The sequence below is a fragment of the Plectropomus leopardus genome, chromosome 2, assembly GCF_008729295.1.
Source record: "Plectropomus leopardus isolate mb chromosome 2, YSFRI_Pleo_2.0, whole genome shotgun sequence".
Taxonomy (NCBI): Eukaryota; Metazoa; Chordata; class Actinopteri; order Perciformes; family Serranidae; genus Plectropomus; species Plectropomus leopardus.
The window spans coordinates 29,413,912-29,437,576 of record NC_056464.1 but is presented as its reverse complement, the minus strand read 5'-3'; the positions used below and the strand labels follow the sequence as shown (position 1 = coordinate 29,437,576).

Here is a 23,665-nt window from a genome sequence, read left to right as displayed (position 1 = left end):
TGCTGAGCCTTTTTATACAGTGCGATGGGAGCCTATCACATGTGTCTTTCTGTATTTGGTCATGTCGCCTGGGATAATGCTTGTGCTGAAGCTGTCACATTATACAGTTTATGGTATGTCTTCCTTGCTGGATCCTTGCCAAGCTTAGGGTGTGTTGGGAATTGATGTTTCATGGATATTTTTCATGTTCATGTGATTATTGGCAAACATTTAGCTGATTTGATGGCTTTGGTTTAAAAAAAAAAAATGCAATAAATTATGAGGATGGGAACATATAATACAATAATGTATCTAAACATTTTTTTTTCTTAGTTATGAGTTTGATACATACTTATACTAGATTTAAAGTTGGTTCTGCTTGTGGATACTTCTGGTTATATAAAGTAAATAAGGTACAGATGTGAGGGTGTTTCAGTTTGCATGAGGTCAGTTCAGTGGTTACAGACAGTCCAAAGGTGTGACTAATGCATCTTTTTAATGCCCCCTGGCACAAAAGGAGCTCCTTGTCATGCTTTGGAGAAGCTTTAAAAAGTCACAGATATAATGTTTCAGAGTCCTTACAAGTCAGAAATTATTGAAAAATAAAGAGACTGCCAATGAGCTTTAAAGAAAAGGAGAAGATTGCCAAGGGATTGTCTCTCACAACGGTGCCAACAGCTGTTCTTATTCTTGCTCTTAAGGGATAAACAAGGGAGACTGAGACAGTCCCTAAAGGCGGAGCAGCTGAGTGATGGACCGCAGCTCTATTTCCTTTATGTCTTTCAAATCACCTCACTGTGACAGTTTTCATGTGTATCAAAGTTCAGAATATTTAGAGAATTCATTTCTGAGTTGTTTTGTTTATTAAAAGTCTGCAGTTTGTGTTGAGATAGATGTTGTCACTGATGGCAAGTGTCCTCGTCTGCGTTTTTGCCAACAATGTGGCACACAAAAGTGTGGGTTGACAGCCATAAGTTTCCATCAGAAGGAGTATCTACTTACAGCTGTGATTAAGAAGAAGAAATTCTGAAGTGGTTACCCACATGATATAATGAGCCTCTGTCTTCTACAAACATGTGTTACACGATACCTGCTCCGGAGTCTTCTGTCTTATTAGGGCAAAACTCAAATATAGCACCGGGCTTGTGTTTATGCCCAAGCCAAGTGCTCAAGAGGCTTATTGTGTTTTTAAGGTCTTTGATCTCCGTCTGTCAGTTTCTCCATTTGTCAAGAAGCAACAACTGGGCTCAGGATAACAAACCAAGGTAAATGTTGAGTAACATTCCAGTCTACAAGCTGGCCACAAAGAGAGCATGGATTTACATTTACAGTAACAGTAGTACCCATGTGTAGCATTGTAAGTATAAACATTTTTAAATATATTTGTGAATTTTAAATATGATTCTGCATTATTATGAATTCATTTCTAAGGCTAGGTGTTGGTATACCTGCATTCACTTCACTAACTTAACTAATTGGACTGACTTTTGGCTGCCATTCAGACTATTTGGAATTGCACCTGGTTGTTTTAGAGCAGTAAAGCCACGTGTTTGGTTTGTAAAACAAGGATGCATATGACAAGCTTACTAACTATGCAGCTGTATAGCCCCAAGGTCCAAGACCATCTCGAGAATGTGTTTTTCTTTTTAAGATCTTCTATATTAGCATGCATTAAAACTGCTTTGGTGTCAATCATGCTTCAGTATGTACGTCCAAGAACCAGTGACTGTCATTTTGAAGAATGTCCAAACGTTTGATTATGAAAAGGTTTCGGGTTTGTCGGTTTAAATGATGTCTCAGTCTTGGATTATGACTCCGGTTCCTTTTCTATCTTGCAGTAGAGCTCCTGGGATTAGGGTGTGAGCAGATGAGAAGTGGCGGGTGACTGTGGAACAGTCTGTTTGTCATACGTGATATTTTTAAGTTTATGGCTTCGTGTACAGAAATTAAATTTGGCTAAGCAAATTATGTTTGAAATATCTTCAAGATACACTGTGATGGGCCTTACTGCATCACCTGGATGACAAAAATGAATGGCTGATTCTAAACCTTTGAGCCGTAAGAACCCTTCTTGCAGACCACCCGGAGAGTGGTTGCTTGGCTGTTGTCAGTTCCTTGGTGGTGCTCATGACTGTCAAAAGTGTATTAATGTTTGTAGTGGGGGTCAATGACATCTTATAAACACCAGAGGAAGCCTCAAGTTGCAAAGCTGCAAATATGCTGCTTGTGTTACCAGACTCTCAGTCATCATCCTTTGGTCGTTTAACATTTCACCAAGTCACTAACTCAAAATAAGTGCGTTAAGTAGTGAGTTAGAGGTTCAGTGTGTAGGATTTAGGGGAATGTATTGATGGAAATGGAATATAGTATTTATGACAATGTTTTGATTAGTTCATGATAGCCAGAAAAAAAAATCGTCATGCATTCGTTACCTTACAATTAGCTATTTATATCTACATGCAGAGCAGGTCCTCCTCCATGGAGTCCACCACGTTCTTTCTACCACCAAACGTAGATTCTTATTCTGTGGGAAACACTGAATATTCACAACTATGTTTTTCTTATTAGTTAATAATCACCTGAAAATAAGAATTGTTGTGTTTTTGTTACCTTAATATAAGTGTTTAATATCTGCATAATGAGTGGGTCATAATCCAGGGTGTCAGCCATATTCTACAGGAACCCAGAATGGACAAAACAAACACTGGCTCTTGATAGGGCCATTTGTGTTTTTGTAAGCCACTGTAGTTCTCCCACATGCTTGGTACATGAGAAATTTCCATTATTTGCAATCTGAAATCTCACCACTAGATGCCACTAAACCCTACACACTGGACCTTTAAGTATTTTAACATAAGATATTATTGATTCAAAAGTACAGATGCCGAAATGTTATTTCACTTGTGCTTTGTCTTTGCTTTGTTCAGGGTAACAGAAGCATGTTTGAATCAATCCTGCCACATATTGGACCAATGTTAGAAAAACATCCGGGACAGTCCATTATATCCCTTCTACAATATGGTATGACACATTTACAGAACTCAAGGTTTTAGTTCATACATGCCAGTATTTCACTGTTCATGCCTTTGCCTGTTCTTTTCACTGCAAGTGTATTGAAATATTTTGTTTACATTGTATGTTTATGTTTCGATCACTTAATATGGAAGTCACGTTTAAATCTGGTAATTGTGTATAGACTGTATAAGCTGTCTGTGGTTGTAACTGTTTATTTGAGACTTAACTATTCTATTAATTGATTTCAAATGCATCTGAAATTTAAATCTACAGTTGTCCCCAAAATCAAAAAGAGTTTTGGTGTTAGTTGCCAACTGTTGGAAATATTGGCTGTGGTGACATCTGACTACTCTCCAATATAATAGAACTCGATGGCACTCGGCTTGTGGTGTTCAAAGCACTAAAAAATACATTTGTAAAACTCAACAGCTCTGGCTCTTTGCAGAAACACAATTTTTCATAACACAATAACTCAAGATAATCCACAGACCTTGTTGTCAGCCGTTTCATGTAGGAACTATTTTTTCTACCAGACTACTTCCCCCAACAGTATCACAATGCAGAAGGAAGCATGCATCTACTCATGGACGAGAGACTCATGCTCCTAACTGCGTTGGATTATAAACTTTGATGGCGTCCTCTTCGTCTGAGCTGTAACATTAGCAAGATCAGTGGTTCTAGGTGAACTAGCAGTATCAGACTATTAGTTAGAATAGATAGTAGAATCATACTTCTCTTTACTGTTTTAGTGTTCATATGAACATGTGACAGTTTTTATGACCAACTTGAAAAAATGTGAACCCATCCTTTAAGAGAAAAGGGTCAAAGTCAAAGCAACAGATTAAGATATCCTGACTATTAGTGCCACTATTTGAATACTGCATCCTTCATTTATCGGTTTGTGACGCAGGTTTTCTGTGAAAAAATACATTTTTAACGTTTAAAAAATTCAAAATTTAACATGATGATTTTGTCAGAGTTAGCTTTTCAAACTTTGATCAGTTTTTTCAGAGCCACTGAAGATGTAGTACAACTGTTCTCACAGGCTGTTTCATTCATTTAAAACCAAAGTTTATGAGAATTGTTTTTTTTTGTTTTTTTTTATCTTGAAAAGATATATTAACTAAGGGGTGGAGTAAAGCAGAGTAAATGTTGTAATTCTTATATTAACTCACTATATGCCATGTATATACTTTTTTTAGATTTGTACTTCCAAACAAGAAAATAATCAAACTAAACCAAATAACTGATTCTTTGTTATTCCTTGTTTACAGTGTGCAGTAAGTGGAAGATGAAGAAGACTGACTGGCTGAGATGGATCCAAACCAACAGACAGAAACATCAAAGAAAAGTCTGAGAGATAGCTGAAGGTAAACACACTAACTGCTTTGAAACTTTTGGAACAGTTTTCCATAATACATATTTAAGGAACATAGACATGCAATGTTTCCAAGACAAAGTGAAACATAACTGATGATTAAGTGAGAAATAAATCAAGCAGTTCTCAAGAAATCATCCAAATGACCTTTATTTTCATTGGTTTGCAGTACACACAGAATGAACATGTTAACTGGCAGTTTGTGTAATTTAAATTTTTCCTGAATGAAAAAAGTTGTCCTAAGAATCCAATAGTATGGAAAGGCTCATTCAGAAATGAGCAACCATGCAAAGTGAAGAGAACAACTAGATTCACATCTGTATCCCCCAAGTAGAGAATCACCTATCTGTCAGGGACAAAAATGACCAGAATTAGAAATAAGCCAATATATGAATTAATCAATTACTACATGCAAGATGAAGCAATATGCAAAAACAGAGAAATCCACAATTGCTATACATGTGTAGTTTAAGAATTAACATTAAACATGAATGTCATATTTAAGATGCACTAACTAAAGACAACTTAACCAATTTTATATACCTTTTATTTATTTGATTATATTTAAAATGAAATCCTACAGTTTATTAAAATTAACAAAGAAGATACTACATTCTTAAACTGGTATCTCATAGCTGATAGTGCAGATGAACGTACACACAACTGAAGAATATATTCAAGAAATTTAGTTGAAATGCATATTCCTTATGTAGAAAAGTCCTGTGTTAAAATATGTGAATCTGAGTTGTCTTCAAACGTAACTAGATTATAAGTTAGCATGACACTTAATTAACTAAATTTACATTTGGGATCCAAAATTAAGCCATGATATTTAATCAAAAGGCTAGGAACTAGCCAAGTTCTCTCAATATTTTAATTATAAAAAATGGTTATCGGTAGTTTTGTCAAATTGCACCACTCACGAACTTTGCACTGAGCACACTTACCAAGTGAATTCATGAGAAGTCGATCGCTGACTGCATCATGCATCATGCACTCACACGTCTGTTCATGAAGATCAAGAAAGAGCTGGAAATCTGCTGTTACGTTGCATTCCTGATTCGCACGTCAACAAACCGAACAAACTTAAATGATGAATGCTGAAATGCAAATACATAAGGTGTAGCTACATTTTAAGATGGCATGCTGATTTCATGAAATGTCAGGACGCCACTCAGACTTATGCCACATTCAATAAATATCTATAAGACAGCATCTTTGCATCATTCATCAATCAACAAACAAGTCATGCCAGTTATTTGAGGTTTAAACTTGACAGGTTAAACACTTATACGTAATATACATCTACATGCAGACCATATCAATACTTTTTACAGGTGCTTACATCAAAAAAATGTGAAGAAGAAAATTCATTTTAAGTATTTAACTTACCTGAACTTGCTGCTTTCAGTATTAAAAACACAATTCAGAACGTTTCAGTTTCTGTGTTGACTGAAGAAATCGGCACAGATCTCATCTCTCTTTTCTTCACTCCCTTTCTGCACTTAGTATTGTTAATTTCTCTCTCACACAAGAGTAGATGGTAACACACACACACACACACACACACACACACACACACACACACATTTCCAGTGTGCTGAGTAACACCTGCACAGAGATGTCTTGTTTATCACACACAAGGGAAGGGAGCTGTTTTGGAATTCAGAAATGTCTTGGCCACCCAGAAGGCTAGACAGCGTTTACCAAAAAACCAACAGGTGGTCTATTAAATGAACAAATTGTTAATCTGTTTTCACTTAGGCAAATATTTGATTATTGGTTCCATTTTTCATTTTTTCTTTATTTATTTTTACAAATTAACACAGTAGGTTCAACTGAAGGCCTGTAGATGAATCTTTTTTTTTTTTTTTTTTTAAAAAAGAGGATCTTGTATTGTAAACTACTACTTTCTGCTAGTATAGAGAATTACATAGGCTTATAGCAGCTGTGGTATTCAGATATCTCTTAAATCTCATATATTCACGTGAGGTTTAAAATTTGTTATTTACCTTCATTGGAAGATCGTTCCATGCTTATAAGACAGTTTGTCCTCATGTCAAGCACAGTGACTATTTGTGTTTACCCTTCCTCGCCTCCTCCTTTTGTCTGCTGCATTACATATATTAACAGCTACCTGGACCATCTCATACGATAAAAATGTTGGAAACATGTATGACAAAGTAATCATTGTCTTTCTCATCCAACAATTTCTGTTTTCAATTAAAGTTTATCTCAGACTGATAAGTACAAAGCACATTAGCTTATTGTTACCATCGTGTGTCCCCATCTGAAACCAGTGAGCTGAACTTAATGCCTACAGTTAAGAAATATAAAGAGCCTTTTCCTTTTTCTAAACTATATTAATTGTAATCACCAAAAACAACTTAGTTACACGTTGCTCATTTGGGTGGCATATTTTTCCAGATATTTACAACACAAGCAATTCCAGCCTCAGAGGCCCCAGCAGGAACCAAACAATAAACAATCTGAACATCATCAAACTCATCAAACTACAGAGGAACAGAAACAACAGCAAGCTTCTACAGATCTGTACTTACCACGATACCGACCTAAATTGAACTTGATGAGTTTATGACCTCGTCACAATACTGAAGCAAGAATAAGAAGCTTCACAGCCTGGAATTTCTTCTGTGGTGCTTAGTAACAGGATGCTGAAAAACATCTGACATGTAATTAACATAAGCGTTCAATGCATTTGTAAACAATTGCAATAGTAAGAGCCTGGGCATTTGTGAGCTGGAGGCTATATTTGTTTTAAGTCCTAATAAGACTGCAAAGAAAGGCCACACATATTGAATATCACCTTTTATTTGCAACTTATCTCACCACAAGAGAATACTTCGCTGCATCCCAGGTGTCATCTTTCTTTGGAGAGAAAGCACAACAGTATAATGGATCATAATGGGATCTTAAATTAGCCTCAGCTAAACACTTGGCCCGATGCTCAAGAGATGCTTAAAACAATGTCACTGCCAAACGTTTGCTTACAGACCTGTGTGTGTGCAGATGGAGAAAATAATCCTGCAATAAGACTGTCTGGCCCACATCCACAATGAGTTATAAATCCTTTTTTTTAATACAGAAAAATATCAGTTATTCCTTATTTAAACCACTTAGTGCAATAGATTGAGTCAGTGTTAAAACACATTAGTCATAATCAGCTGGTTGATGTTTTGACAGAGATCTTCAGTTTGATCTGGGTTTAATTCAATGATAATGTTGTTTTTGTTTTACGGTGTCAGCAGTTGGGATGATGGAGTGGAGAAGGCCATCTGATATCATCTTCAAGATAAGCTCAGTGACCTAAACAGGAGGGCTGCTCCTGTTTTGGTGTCCAGAGATTTCACTATAAAAGAGGCACTCCCAGGCTCGTCAGAAGTTTTGGACTGATAGGCTGCCAACGAAGGTGAGTCTGCAATCACTCTTTCTTCTGTGATCAGTGCGTTTAATTCTTTAGTTGTTGTTTAGCAGTTCTTTTGCAAGATTACAGAGAAATGCTGATTTAATATATAAAAAGATTTGCATGTAATTCTTTTGACTAATTTGACTTTTTGACTGTCTTTTAGTATCCCTGTAACAACGTCATCACTTGGCAACAAAAAGGTAAATGATGTACTAGTGACTTAACTGAAAAAGGATACTAAATGAAATTTAAAAAAAACTATTAATAAGCCATGTATGTTTTATTGAATTTTGTTTAATCTTGAAATATATTTATATAAATCCCTATTTTATTATTTCATGTATGCTTAAATTATTTTTTACAGAAGCACCATGAGTGCGGACCCGGAAATGGAGTGTTTTGGCACGGCGGCCATATACCTCCGGAAATCTGAAAAGGAGAGGATAGAGGCTCAAAACCTCCCCTTTGATGCCAAAACAGCTTATTACGTGGCAGAGCCCACTGAGATGTATGTGCCAGGGAAACTAGTGAAAAGGGAGGGTGGCAAAGCCTCAGTTGAAGTTAAGGGTGGTAAGGTATGAACATTTATTGTCATATAATGCAATAGACATGAGTAAATGAATGGCTCCATATCCTCACACTTCATTTTATAATGGTGCTGCACATTCTTAGGACTAATTCTTTGTTCTGTTGGTGCAGACTCTCACTGTGAAAGATGATGAAATCTTCCCAATGAACCCTCCAAAGTTTGATAAGATTGAGGACATGGCCATGATGACCCACCTCAGTGAGCCTTCTGTGCTGTATAATCTCAAAGAGCGTTATGCAGCATGGATGATCTATGTAAGACCAGTTTAAACATTAAGTATAACATTAGGTACGTACTGTATATATATATATGTATGTATGAGGGTGATATTTAATATTTATGTCCTTGTCTTAAACAGACCTACTCAGGGCTGTTCTGTGTCACTGTGAACCCCTACAAGTGGCTCCCAGTGTATGACTCAATTGTTGTAGCAGGATACAGAGGCAAAAAGAGGATTGAGGCTCCACCCCACATCTTCTCCATCTCGGACAACGCCTATCAGTTCATGCTCCAAGGTATCAGTCACTTTATAGGCTACAGTCTGTCCCAAAGAGTATCTCTGTAAGCGGAGCCAGTCTTAAACAATACACTGTTTTTTATATCTTACATAACAGTAAGTTGTCACAGTTAATTGTTTGTAATATAAAAAATAAAATGCATTAAAACTGTTAAGATGAACTAATGCAGTAACAATGTGTGTATTCAAATTTCATTCTCTCAACAGATCGTGAGAATCAGTCAATCCTGATTACGTAAGTCAGCGCTAACGAGAGCCAATTTGGACTCATTATTTCTGTACAGAATAATGTGTGATTTACACCAACACACATGCCATATCATTATCTGCATTCTAGCGGAGAATCTGGTGCAGGAAAGACTGTCAACACCAAACGTGTCATCCAGTACTTTGCGACAATCGCAGTGGCTGGAGGAAAGAAAACTGAGCCAGTAGCTGGAAAGATGCAGGTAAATAATTTGATATAGTGCAGGTGTTCATGTTATTTGTGAAAGTGTAAATACAAACACATCATGTAATTTTTCTTTAAGGGGTCGCTGGAGGATCAAATCATTGCAGCGAACCCACTGCTGGAGGCTTATGGTAATGCCAAGACTGTGAGGAATGACAACTCATCCCGCTTTGTAAGTTTTGGTTCATGAATATCCTGCAGTCTTAAAATTGTGTCTGCTTTTAAGACCGTCCACTGCCCTCAGTACTATAGAATAAAGTGCAATATCAAAATAAAGAAGCATGTCTTTTTTGTTTGAATAATAACAAATAATGTTTTGCCCGTTAACCAAATTTTACCACTTAACTGTTTCCCTTTACTTTCTGTGTGTCACAAACGAATAGTCAGTAGGATTTAAACATTTACTACCCAATATTAGGCATGTGTACTAGCAGAACAAGTCACAAAAATGCCAACACTGATAACTGCTTTCTTCTGTAGGGTAAATTCATCAGAATCCATTTTGGAACAACTGGAAAGTTGGCTTCAGCTGATATTGAAACATGTAAGCCTCCAGCCTATCATTATACTTAGAGCATTTGATGAAAAGTCAAACTGTTAACCAGCTCATCACCTGTTTTACAGATCTGCTGGAGAAGTCTCGAGTGACGTTCCAGCTGTCTGCTGAGAGAAGCTACCACATCTTCTATCAGCTCACAACTGGCCACAAACCTGAGCTGATAGGTGAGACATTTAGCTCTTTGGTATATCATTTTAAAGAATAAATGCATCCTTCACCTGAGTCTGTATAACAAAATACAATGAATATATCTTTCAGAGGGTCTCCTCATCACCACCAACCCCTACGACTTCCCCATGATCAGTCACGGTGAAATCACTGTCAAGAGTATCAATGATGTTGAAGAATTCATCGCCACGGATGTAAGTACACATGCTGCAAAATTCAAAACATAAAAAGTTAGACTTTTAAGATTAAATACCGCATATACCGTAAGGGTTCCTCAGATGTCATTATGATCTCTTAATGGAACAGCTGTGAACCATAAAACCTTTGTAATGAGGATCCTTTACTGAAGGCAAGGCAGCTTTATCTATAAAGCACATTTCAACACAGACATTGGTTTAAGGTGCTATTCAAAGAAGCTAAAACAACACAATCAAAAAAAACAATTCAATTCACGTTAAAAAAAACACAATTTATAAGTGCAAAGTCAAAAAAAAGATAAGAGTTCAAAAAAAGAGCATTAATAAATAACGAGTCAAAATTGTATTAACAAAACAATGATAATAAAGCCTTGGGTTTTAAAAACATTTTGTTTAAAGTGCTTTGGAAGAATAAGGTTTTTGGTTTCGATTAAAGAAACTGAAACGTTGGAAAGAGGGACAACCATATTGTAAATAACCAAGAAAAACATGTCACAGTACATCAGTGTTTTTCACGTTCTGTTCTGTAGACTGCCATCGACATCCTGGGCTTCAGTTCTGAGGAGAAGATAAGCATTTACAAGCTGACTGGAGCTGTGATGCATCACGGAAATATGAAGTTCAAGCAGAAGCAGCGTGAAGAGCAGGCTGAGCCCGACGGCACCGAGGGTACATGCTGGAGCTAAATATCTTAATATCCTTCTTGTGCAACCAATTAGTCATAACATACTGCGGTGTTTTTTAACACTGCATACATTTAATCAGAGCTCTCCTGTGATACTGTGAATAAGTTTTTTTTTTTACATCATTCTTTCACAATTGAGAATGATGTCCTGATAGCTGGAGGGAGCTCAGAGTAGATCTGCTGCTGCTTTGAATTGACAGGAGACAGTTGAAGTGGTTTGTGTATCTGATAAGATGCCTTCAACGTGCTTCCCAAGGAATGTATTCTGGGCACAGCAACTGGGCGGAGAGCCAGACAAAGAGGATGCTGGAGGTTTTGACTGAGGAGAATGATAATACCCTGGCTACTTTACACTAAGCCAGTTGTCACAGTGACTTGGGTTTAAATGAGCAGCACAGGATGAATAAATAGTATTTGCTTCAGATCTTCATATCCTCACCATTGCCTTTTTAATTTAGTTGCATCATTGCGTGAAGTGTAAAGTTTGTGTTTTGTGTTTTCATTAGAGGCTGATAAAATCGCCTACCTCATGGGCCTGAACTCTGCTGATATGCTCAAGGCTTTATGTTACCCAAGAGTCAAGGTCGGCAATGAAATGGTGGTAAAAGGTCAAACCGTGCCACAGGTAATTTAAATTAAAGTATTCATGAAGATAAATGAATACATTAATATTTAAACAAAAACAAAAAAAAAACACTTGTGCTTTATAACCAGAACCCCAATTATTTTTTGCTTTTAGGTGCATAACGCCGTCATGGCTCTCTCCAAGTCTGTCTATGAGAAAATGTTCTTGTGGATGGTGGTCAGAATCAATGAGATGCTGGATACCAAACAGCCCAGAAGCTATTTCATTGGTGTCTTGGACATTGCAGGTTTTGAAATCTTTGATGTAAGTAAAGGACACATTGCAATCGTGGAATTTCACAGCATGAACCAGCACAATCAAAGTTTGACACTGTATCTTCTTTCCCATCTTAAGTTCAACAGCTTGGAGCAGCTGTGTATCAACTTCACCAATGAAAAACTGCAACAGTTTTTCAACCACCACATGTTCGTCCTGGAGCAAGAGGAGTACAAGAAAGAGGGAATTGAATGGGAGTTTATTGATTTTGGTATGGACTTGGCTGCCTGTATTGAGCTGATTGAGAAGGTGAGCAGCATGCTGTATGTTCAGAAACACAGAAAAATACCCAAAATCTTGAAAGATTTTAATTTAAATAATCTTTTCATCGTTAACAGCCAATGGGCATTTTCTCCATCCTTGAAGAGGAGTGTATGTTCCCCAAGGCAACAGACATGACCTTCAAGAACAAACTGTATGACCAGCATATTGGAAAAAGCGCTCCCTTCCAGAAGCCTAAACCCACCAAAGGCAAAGCTGAGGCCCACTTCTCCCTGGTGCACTATGCCGGCACTGTTGACTACAATGTCGTTGGCTGGCTGGATAAGAACAAAGACCCCCTGAACGACTCAGTCGTTCAGCTTTACCAGAAGTCTTCAACCAAACTGTTGGCTCACCTCTTCATATCACATGCTTCAGCAGACGGTAGATTTTTTAAATATTTAAATCACACAACATGTAGAGCGGAATCAAATGTACTGTATTGTAGTGATACAACAATTTAAAATACTTTTTAAAGTTTATTTGGCAATGTCAATACCATCATACTTGAAAATGTTTTTTATGCCAAAATGGGTATGCAAAATGTAAATAAAACTTATAATGCTTTTCACAGAGGGCAAAGGTGGAAAGAAGGGTGCCAAGAAGAAGGGCGGCTCGTTCCAGACAGTATCAGCTCTCTTCAGGGTACTTTTTGTTTTTATTAAGACATTTTATGGTCACTTTATGGACAATTTTATGAATGACTGTCCAGGGAATTCACAATAGGGGATCCTAACTAAGCTTTATGCAAGACGCCTGCATGTAATTCACAAGTAACAATTTAATATCATAGATTTAATAGCAGACCAGGTTTGTTACCTGAATGCACATTGCTGCGGATCTACTGTGTTGATTTGGGAAACCTTCAACATGGGTGGTTTGAGTTCAGTCTCCTGAGCCAATTGTCTGTAATATATTTATTGGTGGCAAAAAAAAAAAATAAATATATTTTTCAATTTAACAATTCAGACAAACCAGAAAACATCTCCCCTTTCAATTACTACAAACTGAAACTTCTATTTCTATTATTTTTTGCTGCTATCTGAATTTTTTAAGGATATAGGCTGGTGTTGTCATGATGGTGTCCAGATTTTTTGGAGAGAATATAAATTCTAAATGTTTTGTCCATCAACAGGAAAACTTGGGCAAGCTGATGACCAATTTAAGGAGCACTCACCCTCACTTTGTGCGCTGTTTGATTCCCAACGAGTCAAAAACACCAGGTAGGTCCCAAAAAAAGACTTGACTTGATGTAGCTGTTTTCTTATTTGAACTCCTGACAGCGTCAAATAAATCAGGTCTGGATATTCTCTGTAGTTTTCCTTTCACACATGTAGTACACAACAGAAGATTGTCTGTGCCAGAAGCGTTCTCGCCCACTCGAAATACTAGACAAAATTTAAGAATATAAATATATAGATTTTTATTATAATTGAAATACTAATTATTAAAAAAATATTTCTCCCTCTTATCTCTCTTTAAAAAAAGATAAATCCCATTTTCACCTTTTCCTAATTTCTTGCAACTTGTGGTTAGTCTCTTGCTCAGCGCCTTTTTAGTCATGTTTTCAAAAGAAATCAAACCAATTTATTTCAGGTTTTAAAGGCTTAAATGGATGTGGAAGATGTCACAATGCAGCACAAGAAAACTTGATGTCATTCCAGGTTTCAAAGGGTTTATAGCCGATCCAGCTGATTCGGACATTTTTGTTCTCACATGGAGCTCCTCGGATTGATGTCTAGATAATTTCAGGTTTGCAGTGCATGTGTGCAGGGGGCTTATGACTGACAGAAGTCTGATCTCCCTCATCCGAAACAACAATTCGGATGAGAGAGATCTTCGTAACTGGCTCTCATCTATTTACTGTGTGGTTTGTTTGTCATTCCCATAGTTTCTCTGTCAAAGAACGCAGATGTGTGCAAATTACACGCCTCTGCAGCCCCACTGACCTGTGAAAGGCCCTCATGTCCATCACAGTGAGTGTCCTTGTTACTCTTTAAGGTCTCATGGAGAACTTCCTGGTCATCCACCAGCTGAGGTGTAACGGTGTGCTAGAAGGTATCAGGATCTGCAGGAAAGGTTTCCCCAGCAGAATCCTCTACGGTGACTTCAAGCAGAGGTACAGTAGCTATTTCTGTACCCTTAGTCCACTTTTGTTGATTCTGTGCTGCTGTTGATCTGATTCAATTAAATCCTTTCAGATACAAAATATTGAATGCGAGTGTCATCCCCGAGGGACAGTTCATCGACAACAAGAAGGCCTCAGAGAAACTGCTGGAATCCATTAACGTGGACAAAACGCAGTACAAATATGGTCATACCAAGGTAAAGAGCACACTCCCTTATAACCATGAGATAATAATGTCACTGTGAAGCTTGAAACGAAAACACAAAAAAGAAACACTTTGGTTACTTCAGTGTTATTAAATTTGTCATCAGGTATTCTTCAAGGCTGGAATTCTGGGAATGCTGGAGGAGATGAGGGATGAGAAACTGGTGGAGCTGGTCACAATGACTCAGGCTCTCTGCAGAGCTTTCCTGATGAGACGAGAATTTGTCAAAATGATGGAGAGAAGGTGGGCTCAGTATTTTGCAAGCTGCAAGTATTCTTACTGCAGAGAAAATTCTATCAACAAATATTTGCGACAAGATGATTTAGCGTTTTATACTATTTTATTTATAACTTTTTTTCATGACAATATGCATCAGTGCACGTTTGGTTTACTGTAAATCTCGCACTGGTACATTACAGGATATATCAGTGTGTTTTTCCTCTCATTTTACTTAATGAAGCTCTCATGACTTTTAAAGTAAATGTGTCAAATTAATTACTGGTCCACTGAAAACATAGCAAGTATTGATAGAGATGTTTGTTCAAACCCTGGGCACTACCGTAAAAGATTCATGATGACGGAGGTACACTTTGTAAACTCTTTTCAGTTCAAGATACTGTTTGTAGTCTACATTATGTTGTGCAGGTTACATGTTTAAGCAGCATATTTTTAAAATCCAGTGACTAAAATTGTGAATGCAGTTACTGGACTTGCTGTTTCAGAGTCTGAGCGAGTGTATTGGGATATGTTGGGTTGGTTTTAAGTGTTTGCTTCAAGTTATGATTAAATCCATTTCAGTATATGTCTGACATACTAATGAGATCCAGGGAGACGCAGGAGTCAGCTACTCAAGTTTTGCAGACTATGGGAATGAATTAATAATACACTTTTTGGTCTTACTTTCTTTATTTCATCATGATACTCCAAAATAAATCAAGCAAAAGAAACAATAGACAAGATAGAATAAATACTTTTCGCATGCATTGAATCCCATTTTGTGTCCTCCGGTGCCATAGCAAGTGAAAGCCACTTGGTAGACTATGGAGGGCAAGTACTTCCCTAATTATCTCTCTTTAATTCTGTGAAATCATCTCGGTACAATCTGGATATGAGATGCATTTGAGTGCAAAGTGTACAGGTGGTTAAGGAGTGGTTGGTGTATCAGAGACAGTTGGATACTGAACCTTGAGTCAACCTTAGCCATATTTATATGAAGCTGTGTGACATCAGAAACTAAACCAAATGTATGTGTTGTAGGCTGTGATAGATAGATAGATGTTACGGCAGTTCATTCACAGTTCACCACACATAACATAAAAGAACATTTTAAAAATAAATAATAAATACTGAAATATACTAACTTCTCAAGAAATATCCAATAAGAAATACGATGAAGTGTGAAAAATTTAAGTGTGCAAAAGTGCAGTAGCAAAAAAAGCAGGTAGCATTCTGCACCGTTCTTTCCTGCATCATTGTGGGATCAACCTGTAACAGTATCATGTCTCCACAATGCTAAACTGTTTAGATTTAATTTTTACTCATAAAAAGGGATGTAAGGGCTGCAAAAGAAAAGGAAACAGTTTCACCTTACTGTCCTATTGTCTTACGTGTGTTTGTGTGTGTGTGTTTGTGTGTGTATGTGTTTACTAAAAAAAACTGGAGAAAAAGAAACCCTTTCTATTTTTTTGTGTCTTGTATCATCAGGGAGGCAATTTACTCCATCCAGTACAACATCCGCTCATTCATGAATGTCAAAACCTGGCCATGGATGAAGCTGTACTTTAAGATTAAGCCCCTGCTGAAGAGTGCAGAGGCTGAAAAGGAGATGGCACAAATGAAAGAGGACTTTGAAAAGATGAAAGAGGAGCTAGCAAAGACTCAGGCTAAGAAGAAAGAACTGGAGGAGAAGATGGTTTCTCTGCTGCAGGAGAAGAATGACCTGCAGCTACAAATTCAGGCTGTATGTTAAAAAGAAAAATTACTTTTACAGACATCCTGGCTTTTCATTTTAAATAAATATAATTTTGTTGCTATGTCACATAACATCTAGGAAGCTGAAAACCTCAGCGATGCAGAGGAAAGGTGTGAGGGGCTCATTAAAGCCAAAATCCAACTTGAGGCCAAAGTCAAAGAGACGTCTGAGAGACTGGAGGATGAGGAAGAAGTGAATGCTGAGCTGACTGCTAAAAAGAGGAAGCTGGAGGACGAGTGCTCCGAGTTGAAGAAAGACATTGATGACTTGGAGCTCACCCTGGCCAAAGTGGAAAAGGAGAAGCATGCCACTGAGAACAAAGTTTGTGGCACTTATGTTTCACTTAATCAACTGTGACAACTTATTAAGAATACACTGTGATTAAATCTGAAATAATTGTATTCATATGAACTGTTAAGGTTAAAAACTTGGTTGAGGAAATGACTTCTCAAGATGAGACCATTGCCAAGTTGACCAAAGAGAAGAAAGCCCTCCAAGAGGCCCAACAGCAGGTCCTGGATGATCTGCAGGCAGAGGAAGACAAAGTCAATTCTCTGACGAAGGCTAAAGCCAAGCTGGAGCAGCAAGTGGATGACGTAAGAGGCTGCATATTTGTTTCAAAACAAGTGCATAATAGTTTCTTCTTGTATTTCCACTGGTACTCATTACACTTTATTTCAATGCACTAGCTTGAGGGTTCCTTGGAGCAAGAGAGGAAGCTCCGTATGGACCTTGAGCGAGCTAAAAGAAAGCTGGAAGGAGATCTTAAACTGGCCCATGAATCCATAATGGATCTGGAGAACGACAAGCAGCAGTCTGATGAGAAAATAAAGAAGTATGTATTAATGAGAACTCACTTTATAACTACCAAAATTCCCCCAAATAACAGTGTGTATCTAACATTTTTCTATATTTTTGGTAACAAAGGAGAGACTTCGAGATAAGTCAGCTTCTTGGCAGAATAGAAGATGAACAGGCAGTTGGTATTCAACTTCATAAGAAAATCAAAGAACTGCAGGTAATGTGTCGATATGTGTAATGGCTTTTGGTTCAATTGACACTTCTACGTGTCCTGTTTAATTGTTAATTAACATGCTTAAACATGAGTATGTACTTACTTTTGCATCATAGGCTCGTATTGAGGAGCTGGAGGAGGAAATTGAGGCTGAGCGAGCTGCTCGGGCAAAGGTGGAGAAGCAGAGGGCTGACCTCTCCAGGGAACTTGAGGAGATCAGCGAGAGGCTGGAAGAAGCTGGCGGGGCGACGTCTGTTCAGATCGAAATGATCAAGAAGCGCGAGGCCGAGTTTCAGAAGCTGCGTCGTGATCTCGAAGAGTCCACCCTGCAGCACGAGGCCATCGCCGCAGCTCTCCGCAAGAAGCAGGCTGACAGTGTGGCAGAGCTGGGAGAACAGATCGATAACCTCCAGAGAGTCAAACAGAAGCTGGAGAAAGAGAAGAGCGAATACAAGATGGAGATTGATGACCTCTCGAGCAACATGGAGGGTAGTCTCGAGATCGAAGGTAAAATTTAAAAAAATACAGAAACCTTTCTGGATTAACAATAACCACCACAATTCATCTTTTATTCATCATCAGAAACTTGACGATTATAATGGACTTAACATTTTGTTGGTTTGTGTCCGCAGGCTAACCTGGAGAAAATGTGTCGTACTCTTGAGGATCAGCTAAGTGAACTGAAGACCAAGAATGAAGAACATGTGCGTCAGTTAAATGAAATTAATGTCCAAAGATCAAGACTGATGACTGAAAATGGTGAGTATAACATCTGGGATGAGAGTAATAAAACAATCAAAACCTGCATTGTTTCTGAAAACATAACAAAATAAGATATCAGAAATCTTAAAAAAAAAAAAATTAAAAAAAAAAAACATTAAATAACTTTTCTATATTTCAATTATTCCAATCAGGGGAATTTGGTCGTCAGTTGGAGGAGAAGGAGTCTCTTGTTTCACAGCTTACGAGGGGAAAAATGGCTTATATTCACCAAATTGAGGAGCTCAAAAAGCACCTTGAGGAAAAGTTAAGGTACTGCTTTTATTTAATATAGTGACAAATGATCGAATGTTCATTAGCTTGAAGTTGCTGAAGAAAAAAGTTGATTGCTTCAACAATATATTTTTTTTTCATTATTAGGCCAAGAACGCCCTGGCTCATGCTGTCCAGTCAGCTCGTCATGACTGCGACCTGCTCAGAGAGCAGTATGAGGAGGAGCAGGAGGCCAAATCTGAGCTGCAGCGCGCAATGTCCAAGGCCAACAGCGAGGTGGCTCAGTGGAGAGCTAAATATGAGACGGATGCTATTCAACGCACTGAGGAGCTGGAGGAGGCCAAGTAATGAACAGTCCTGAAATCAAACAGTTTCCACATGCACTGATTCTGTAACTCAACGTAACATGTTTTACAGGAAAAAGCTCGCCCAGCGTCTTCAGGAGGCAGAAGAATCCATCGAGGCTGTGAATGCAAAATGTGCCTCTCTGGAGAAGACCAAACAGAGACTGCAGGGTGAAGTGGAGGACATGATGATTGATGTGGAGAGAGCTAATGCTCTGGCTGCTAACCTCGACAAGAAACAGAGAAACTTTGACAAGGTCAGGTTTTTATTTGTTTCTTGTATGCTTAAATGAAGACTGTAGAATTGTGATTACTGAAATACATGAATCTCTATTATGTTTTCAGGTGCTTGCAGAGTGGAAGCAGAAGTATGAAGAGAGCCAGGCAGAGCTGGAGGGAGCTCTAAAAGAATCTCGTTCTCTGAGCACTGAGATGTTCAAGCTGAAAAATTCATATGAAGAAGCTTTGGACCACCTGGAGACCCTGAAGAGAGAGAACAAAAATCTGCAACGTAAGACAAGAAATCCTGCATGTGATTGTTGACATTAATATATATATTCTTTAAAAAATATGTGACACATGCAAGACTGATGAAAAATAAAACTTACATTGCACTCCAAATATTCAAGTTTGGGCTACAGTGGGCTTATCTTACTAGAGAAAATGAGATGGACAGTTGATGCAATACCACAATTACAACACTATACATTGTTGACATGTTTTTTTCTCAACAGAGGAAGTCACTGATTTGACTGAAAGTATTGCTGAGTCAGGAAAGACAATTCATGAACTGGAGAAGGGAAAAAAGGCCGCAGAGAACGAGAAAGCAGAGGTCCAGACTGCCCTAGAGGAGGCAGAGGTATTATATGAAGTTATTTACAAAACAAATCCAAACAAGGACCCAATTAACCTGATAACTTTATTCTTTATCCAAAAAACTGCAACCTCCAGTATATTTAGTATATCTTTCATCTGAATTCTTCATCTCACATGTCATTTTGTAGGCTACACTGGAGCATGAAGAATCAAAGATTATTCGTATCCAGCTCGAGCTCACCCAAGTAAAGGGTGAAATTGACAGAAAACTTGCGGAGAAGGACGAGGAGATTGAGCAGATCAAGAGGAACAGCCAGAGAGTGATTGAGTCCATGCAGACCACTTTGGATGCTGAGGTCAGGAGCAGGAATGAGGCCCTGAGAATCAAGAAGAAGATGGAGGGAGACCTTAATGAGATGGAGATTCAGCTGAGCCACGCCAACCGCCAGGCAGCTGAGGCCCAGAAACAGCTGAGAAACGTGCAGGGACAGCTCAAGGTCAGGCATAAATATGCAACATATAGAATAAACACAGCTGTATGGTTTCAAAAAATGTAAATTTGTAAATGTCATTTGTTTTATCTTGACTTCAGGATGCCCAGCTGCACCTTGATGAAGCTCTTCGAGTTCAAGCGGACATGAAGGAGCAGGTTGCCATTGTAGAGCGCAGGAACAACCTGATGGTGGCTGAGATCGAGGAGCTGAGAGCTGCTCTGGAGCAGACGGAGAGAAGCCGCAAAGTGGCTGAACAGGAGCTGACTGATGCCAGCGAGCGTGTGGTGCTGCTGCACTCTCAGGTGTTATTAAAACTGTAGAATGTATACATCTGTATAAAATTAGAACTGCATTTTATAAGTACTTTCAAACACAATTTCCTCAATGTAAAAAAAACTTCACCATTTATTTTTTCCTCTAGAACACAAATCTCATCAACACTAAGAGGAAGTTGGAGGCTGACCTTGTCCAGATCCAAGGTGAAGTGGAAGATGCCGTCCAGGAAGCAAGAAATGCTGAAGAAAAAGCCAAGAAGGCCATCACTGATGTAAGCCCAGTTTAAGTATTTTACTGTGTGCTTATTAATTTCTTTAAAGTTTCCCTCCAGGCACATTTTAAAGTATGTATACTGCTGTGATTAATGTTTTTGTCAAAAATGGTTTTCCCACATGAAAAGTAAGAAGTAAAAGCTCTTAAACGGAGCTGAAAGCAGATCTATTCTTTCTGTCTCTGAGGAATCTTGATCTGGCCTTGCACCTTGCTCACCGCTGCTGCTTGCATAAGGTTTCACTTTCCGCAATCCAGTGCTGACACAGCGCCACTCGCACTAGTTTGACCGGTGAAAAAGCACTCACATCAAAATGGCCAGCATTAGCATCAGAGAAAATCAGCAGAGATTGTGAATATCTTTGAGCCTCAGTGACGACCTGAGATTAGATGAGGATGTTGGACACCTAAAACAGCGACTAGTGGAAGTATGAGAATAATGTAGTTAGCAAGTAACTCGTACCTTACTAGTTTGTCCTGGGTACACTTGAATCTCAGATTTTAGGAAAGTGCAGACATTGTCCCTGTTAGTAGAGGAATGTGAAAACAAACTTTGCACAGATACAAGTCAGTATAGTCATAGTCAGACATCTAAGGGACATAAACAGAAGAAAAACACACTTTTGGGGAGGAGGTTGTCTTGAAATATATATTATCATATACTCTCGCAATGGTAAGTTCATCTTTGTTATATAATGGTAATAGCAGATGGGAGGAGGTCTTGCTTCAAGTAAACTGATTGTTGTTGTAATTTTTGCCCAGTAAAGCAATCATAACTGTTTTTCAAAGTGGAGATGTTTTATAGTAAATAATTTTGTTCATTCAAACTTAGGCTGAGATATTTGCTGGCTTACTGTACAGGTCAGAAATCATGGTTAGATTAAAAAAAAGAGTATTCTTGTCAACAACCTTTAAATTTGTAACTTCTGTTTCACTAAACTGTAACAATCATTTAACTCTAACTAATTTGGGGGAATTATTTATATTATTAAAAAAGACTGGGACAAAAAATGGTACTGGACATTATAATTCAATTAAAACTTAAAATACATATACTGTATATACATATAGTTATGTTGGTATAATGAACATTATCCTGTAGTAATGTACAAATCTACCCTTATTTCTCTGAGTTATTCTGCTCACTGATCTTTCACCTCATGTTTAGGCTGCCATGATGGCAGAGGAGCTGAAGAAGGAGCAGGACACCAGCGCTCATTTGGAGAGGATGAAGAAGAACCTGGAGGTGACGGTGAAGGACCTGCAGAACCGCCTTGATGAGGCTGAGAATCTGGCCCTGAAGGGTGGCAAGAAGCAGCTCCAGAAACTGGAGGCTAGGGTCAGTTCGCTTTTAAGTAAAATTATTTTTCAATTTTGTTTTGGCTCATTGTTCTTTGATTTGAAATTAAGTTAAATTGCTGGTTTTCAGCTTTGATTTGAAGGTCTTAACAACCCCCCTGCAAGGAACTATTTTCTGTTTGTAAAAAAACATTTACCATTTTGCTCAGAAAAGATATGTTCAACATTTTCAGTCCTGTCACCATTAAATCTGCTCTTCTTACTGTTCAGGTCCGGGAGCTTGAGGCTGAGGTCGATGCCGAGCAGAGACGCGGCGCTGAAGCTGTGAAAGGCGTCCGCAAATATGAACGCAGAGTGAAGGAACTGACCTACCAGGTACAGCGAACCAAAACATAAATCTTACATTGTATGATATGTTTCTGAAGCTTTTTAAATTTGTGCAGCTTAAGATCAACTGGATGTAGAATTTGTTTCAAACCCCTAGAGGGCACCATCATATGTGTGAAGCTCCAGCTGACATACTGAAGTAATATAGAGAAGACCGCAGCTAAAAATAAACATTGTACTCTGGCAGCTATAAACACATGCAGTTATGTGCCTGTATTAGTGTGGCCACATGTGTGATATTCAAAGATTTTCACAGATTTTCACTTTGAAAAACTAGAAAGAGGAGGAACTCTCAGTTCTTACTAACAGCTTGACTGACAGCTCTGATGGATCCTCTAAAGACTTGAAAATATCTACATTTCTCTGCTGTTGTGAATGAATTCATACAGTATTTTCAGTGTTTATTGCCTGTTTGATACAATACACTATACATTACTGTCCCCGTAGGGAAATAGTCTGGGATTCAAATGTTGCACACATGACACATAATGTTTGGTTGCTCTCATCAGTATTTCTGAAGTGGCTTTACTGTGGATGATGCACAGTATGAAGGAGTGTACCGTGTTTTTTGGAGTGTTTTTAAAGGTACTTCTAAAACATGTTGGAATGGACACGTTTGCTTCAGTGTTGTTGTCAAACAGATTATGTATACTGCCTCTAGACTGAGGAGGACAGGAAGAATATCGCCCGTCTTCAGGATCTGGTGGACAAGCTGCAGCTGAAAGTGAAATCCTACAAGAGGCAGTCTGAGGAGGCTGTGAGTGTGAAATATTCAACACATGCAAATCAAATAGGTGTCACACCAGTAACACCTTTTCTGACACCAGAGAACTGACAGCACGAAGCAGCTTGATTTAATGTCTGCATGGTTTTCATCTCATACAACTGGTGGGATCGTTCAGGGCGTCACATCTTTAACTTTGTGCCCTCCAGGAGGAGCAGGCCAACACTCACCTGTCCAGGTACCGCAGGGTGCAGCATGAGATGGAGGAAGCTCAGGAACGTGCTGACATCGCCGAGTCTCAGGTCAACAAGCTGAGAGCCAAAAGCCGTGACTTTGTCAGGGTATGTTCATTTTAATTTCCTATCATTCAGTGGTACACTAGTGATATTTATACAAGGATTTTTTGTATCTTTACATCTTGACAACTTCTGTCTGTCTCTTTTCTATTGAAAGGGAAAGGACGCCGAAGAATGAGTATCAGTCTTGACAAGTGGGTGAAAAACACAGACTCAGTGCAAAAAATCATACAATATGATCTTTTTGTCTGATGTGTTGAATGTGTAAGAGGAAATAAATCTGCAAGCAATTGAATGCTTTTGTTTGCATTTGTTTCAC

At 38.3% G+C, this 23,665-nt stretch overlaps 1 pseudogene; it reads left to right on the top strand.

The window, feature by feature from the left end:
- Positions 1–7,667: 7,667 nt before the first annotated feature.
- LOC121958721 lies at positions 7,668–23,641 on the top strand (annotated as a pseudogene).
- Positions 23,642–23,665: the final 24 nt, after the last annotated feature.